Source organism: Galleria mellonella, unplaced genomic scaffold (genome assembly GCF_026898425.1).
Source record: "Galleria mellonella isolate WM207_F2 unplaced genomic scaffold, CSIRO_AGI_GalMel_v1 utg57, whole genome shotgun sequence".
Taxonomy (NCBI): Eukaryota; Metazoa; Arthropoda; class Insecta; order Lepidoptera; family Pyralidae; genus Galleria; species Galleria mellonella.
In genome coordinates this window covers 7,212,957-7,218,956 of record NW_026442119.1, presented here as the reverse complement: position 1 = coordinate 7,218,956, position 6,000 = coordinate 7,212,957, and positions in this window count along the sequence as shown.

The following is a 6,000-nucleotide window of genomic DNA, read 5'->3' as shown; positions in this document are numbered from 1 at the left end:
CTCCAATTCCACCAAAATTTGATGTATATTTTATTTCAGTAATAAATATAAATCCACGTCGTCTCCATATACCAACTTTAATCAACATATTCAAATTCAGAACAAAAAATATAAATCATATCTTTTCATTTACAAGTCGTATTACTTGAATATAATAAATGAAGATTTCAAATTCTCTGTTTGTTGTAAATTCAAATTTTCTTTTTTGGGAAATTAGGATGAATAATAAATAAAAAGGTTAATTTAATAAGAATAAATAAGTTCGAAGGTTTACTTGTTAGTCACAAAAGGTTATATTAAACAAAAACTAAGTTTTACCGGAGCGAGACTGTACAAAAGTCATCTGCGTGGGTACTTCTGTCCCACCCTCTGTTTCTGCTGTAAAGCTTTACTGATTACATGATTGTATTTAGGTATAATAATATATTCTTATGGTTTCTGTTTGAAGGTAGGACATGGTAATGAAATTACAGGGTACGGAGCCATAACACAATAATCCCCAGGAATGGCAACATATAAAAAGTACCATGGGTGTCGTGGTACTTTTACTAGTACTGCCATGTACATTCAAGAGTACACTATGACTAATATATTGTATGATGTGCATGTTGCTCCATAATTCTATATATGTCTATAAATGCCGGTTACCACTATTCGTCCGGTATGGCCATAATACTGCTAATGTTTATAGATGGCGATTATCACTTTCAATCACGTTGGTTATCAGCATGCTTCCCTATATTTTATAACCCTTAATCTGTACTTCTGTTTTTTTCCACAAATTTAAAATAGATGTACACAACTTTGTCTTATTCAGTGTCTCTTCAATAATTCTCGATTCGGATTATTTTTTTATATTTGTTACCTCATAACTCTATCAGTTAAAAACCGATTGATAAAATCTTTTTTTATCCTAAATGATATTTACAGTTTGATCCTATGGAAATTTTATCAAAATCGATTCAGCAGTTTAGTTTGTAAATTAAAATAGCTATGTTTTGTCAGAATTAAAGTATTTTTTTGGAAAACTATCTTATTAATCGTTACTGTATTATAAACTTATAAAAGTTTTAAGAAATAAAAAATAAATGATATACTTGACAAGTAAAATTATCAGAGAGACAACAGAACTATACGTAGTCATATACAGAGGGAGATTTTGTACAAAAATCGTTTGCTTGGGCACCTCAGTTCCAATCGTTTCTACCGTGAAGCAGTTGTGTTTGCATAACTGTGTTTCGGTTTGAAGGGCAGTGAATTTACAGGATATAGGGAAATAACACCTGAATCCTTAGAAATAGCAACGCATGGGAGGTATCATGGGTGAAACAATATACTCTGTCATATCCATGGTATTGCTCATGCCTATAGGCGATGGTTACCACTTTCCATCAGGTGGGCTGTCAGCTTGTTTGCCATTCCAAGATGCATAAAAAATATAGTATAACCACTCAATGTACTTGATGAGCTCTATTAAAAAAACCAAAAATAATATGTCATCTGAAACTGAGTATATAGTAAAGATGTCACACCCGCCTGTCCAACTCGCCCTAACAAGACAACTCATTTTCACTATAAAATCGAAAAACTGTCCTCAACTGTTGAATTATTCAAGAAAATTGAAAATGAAGGGATCATCAAACACGTTATGGGCGATCTGTCGAGACATATACGAATTATAATAAAATATTGAATATTTTGCACTGAACAAATCGACTGACAACCAAAGCGCATAATAACATAAAACCTAAACCCAATCCATTGCTTTATTGATATTGCTTCGATGGTATTCCAAAGGATTAAAATATCTTAGTGAGTGGCGATTGCAAATAATATGAAAATTTTAAGTGGTAAAATTGTATTGAGTTTAAACTAAATAAAAGTAATTAATTATAAAGAAGATTTTTAAGAAATTTCAGCAGATTTGTCGTTAGTTCACTTAATAATAAAAAAGAACATTACGGGAAATGCTAAAGAATAGCAATGTACGAAAATCTAAACTATTCTATTATGTATTTCAATCAAAGATACGGTTTCCACTTTTCAACCCAGCAGACTCGTATTTTGTCCTTTCCCTGTATACCAAAGACAAAACAAAAAAGGTAATAGCATAGAGTGTAAAATTATGTATATATTTCGCGTAATATGTCTTACAACCATTAATGTAATAGATGATATAGGAGGTGGCGTGCGATTAACAATGACCACAATATTTAGAACAAAGTAATAATGGCTATAGTTGTTAACATTTTACGATATCGTAATAACCGACGCGGAAAATACTGTCACGCATAATGCGATTCAATGACATGGCTCAATAAGGTTTATCTCGCTCGATATGTTGAATAATTGAGTTACAGTTACATGATCAAAATATCCAGAAAACTGTTGATATTACATTATTAAATACCCATTAGAATTACTATAGTATATAAGATGTGATAAATCTACTGAAGAAACAATTTTTCAAATAGAAACAAAAACTAACTCCAGCTAATCCATAGTACACATAATCAATCATAATATCATATTTACTGGCAAAAAGTATATTTATTAAGTAGATTAGATTTACTAAGAAGGTAGAGAGATTTAATGGATATTAAATATATACGTAGTATATACACAAATTGTTTGTTATGCAATTTATTGGCAAACAAACTGTTGAGTCTATCTCCAGACTCAATCCATGAGTAATCGTTGGTGGCAATCATCGCATATACAATACACTCAATAGATAATTAATACATGAATTTATGAAATTAATTTATATATTGTAGCGTCCATGCTTCATAATTTCCTATTTATGCTGATTAAGGTGTTATGCCTCCATACTCAGGCAATATATTGCTCACTGTAATGTTACACTATTAAAATAGAAATATAGATATGCAAGAACAAACGCTTGGCTACAGAAACATAAGTAAACTCACTTATATGGATCATTATTGTAAAAAGTGTTCCTCTGATAGTAAATAGAATAATTACTATAGTTACAACTTATGCCACCCGTAGGTTGAAATATGGGCAGCAGTGTTCTTCTTAATACACCACTAAAGTCTAACTGTGGTTGCCAATCCGCCTGCTAAGCTGGCAACTACTGGCAAAACTTCCCAATAGGGAGAGGCCAATGTTCAGCAGTTGACAGTTAAGGGCTGATATCATCATTATCATCACTTTAAGCCCCTGCTAGACACAGATATAGTCAAATATTACCTACAAAGGCGTCTTAGTATATAATTTATATAGAATTTTCTTTCTCTTGCATGGTTAACATTTTGGGAATGAGAAACAGTTACGATACAATTTATTCTTAATTTGTCATCACACAAAGAAAATTGTTACATTCACGTTATATTTCTAGGTTAGAATGCTATTTATGGCCGCATAATTAATGAGAATGGAAATATCCATAAATACATTATGAATATTCTAGACTGAACGTGAGGTTGAAATGCGACTGTGGAATGCAAATGAACTGATGGAATTATAATGTATTTTCTCAGTCATTTCAGTGTTTTCAGTAAATTATTGGGATATTCAGCATACGTCATATCAATTACACATGGATTTATTTTAATTTCAATTAATTATGAATAAAATAATTATATTTCAAAAATATTAGTTTGTTTCAATGCATTGTAACAGAGTTAAATTTTATGTACCTATACACTTGCACATTAAGTAGTTACATTCTGTCTTCACTTCATATTAACGGTACTCGATTAAATTTATTTCCCTTTTATTGCCTCGTAAAAAAAGAACGTATGTATGAACTTAATCCAGATCATAATTTTAACAATTACAGATTTAATTTATAAGTAAAGCAAAAAAAAACATACTATTGGATAGAAAGAAAGATTATTAATTAGATTGTTAATAATGGGGATTGCTGTCAGTTCGATCTCCGTCACACCTGGAAACCAGCTTAATTAATTATTCTTTGTGAAATTGTCACGATGGACCAATTGACTTCATCTTCATCTATCAAGACTCTGTGGTACCATACTGGCATTAACTAATAGTAAAATGAAGTTACCATTCCATTTTGACAAAATAAAAGAAAATAAGATTATATTTTTAAATACTAATATGTTACATTTATTCGCCTACTATTGTAAACAAAAAAAAAACAAGGAATTCCATTTTTCCTTTATTTTTAACTCGTGTATCTGGTATTTATTATCTTTTTTATACTTGCCACTTTTGTAAGTAATACTCGTAATAATACTTTTACTCGATAGTTACATATATGTTGTAACTAACAAGGAGAATTCGAAAAAGTTCTAATTAAATTTAAAATAATATTATGTTCTGCGAAATTATAATATGGATAAAAAAACTTATTACGCTGACCCCAAATAATAATTGGGATAAGGGTAGAAAAATGATGATGTTCTGCGCATTTTGTGATTAATTAAAAAAAAAGAAGCAAAGACTAATAATTTAGTATTCTAATTGCAATGAGTACTTATTCTATATTTTTTACTTATCGCCTGACTATCAACTACTATCCGAATTATAAATACATAAAATGATAATCATTATTTGATTGCAAAGATTATGAAATATTTTCAACCGTTTCCAAAATCATCAATCAATCAGACTTATTACAGATAGACAGACTATGACATCTTCGTTAATCATAAGCCCATTTTTATGACTTTTTTTTATTGAAATATTTACTTCCGTACTTCAAATTACAAAAATAGTATATTTTTGGGGAACAAAACTCAATATTGAATAGTAAATAATAAAAATGTTGTTAAGTAATAATAACACCATACTGTCACCATATGATAATACGAAGCAAACAACCGGAACTGAGGAAATATTTCATAAGATTACAGTTGAGAATATAAATCATATCATTACTACATAAACTTATCATAATATTAATCGTGTATGATTACACAATCTTATAAGTATATGCTAGAAGCATACATATTAACTTTAATTGTAAAGTTAAATATTCAAAAGTTTCATAAAAGCAATATCCGTATATGAAATAATTTTATATTGTTACGCAAAGCGTATACAGGAAGGAATACCAGTATTAATTAGTCGTTGATTAATAAGTTTGTAATAAATTAATTTACAATCATAAGGTTGAAATGTTTATTTAGATTAGATTTCTGTTTAAATTTATTTTCAAATTATGCATACAGAATTATTATAATGGATGTACAGTTGTTTTTCAAATAATCTTGCATTTGTTCCACCTTCACATATCGAGCTATTATAAAAAAGAAAAGTACAAAGTCTTATCTAATCTTAATTTTTTTTTATATAATAAAAATACGTCTAGTAGGGTAAGATGAGAGATATCTGTTCAAAGTAATAGAAACCAAAATAATGTTTTTTTGATTTTTTTTTATTTGTCCGTCCCTGTCTTCGCCTTAGCTTCACGCGAAAACTACTGCATGAAATATACGTGGTTTATATTAAAACACTTTCGAAGTTTTATTGGTAGTATAGGTGTTTTAAATGAAAAGTATAGCCTATTTTTATGCAATGTTTGTTTTTTTTTTTGTTTTGTCTAGGGGATTATGTTAACTAATACAATCTGTTTCAATAACTATGTATAATTATAATTACAACATGGGTGACCACTAGGTCAGATATGTTATGTGACACTCATGGTCATGTTTAACAACAACCTAAAATGTTCAGGTCAACAACATGTCAAGTTTGACGGTTACCACTTTCCATCAAGTAGGCAATTTGTTAGTTTACGTTCGTAAAAAATAATCCATGTACTCATTTTAATAAGATTTAATCCTGTATATTTTGCGACGAAGCAAAAATATATTTTTCTATATTTCTTCTCTCTACTTTTAAATTTAGTGTAAAAGAAATTTTATTAAAATGCTGTCCTGATTTAGACAGAAATACTAAAATATTTCGGTGTAAAAGCTAGCAATTGTAGTGCGAGATATTGTACTTATTAACATAGTTGCCAAATTAGTTTTTCTTTTTTCGAAATTTTGAATAAATACTTTT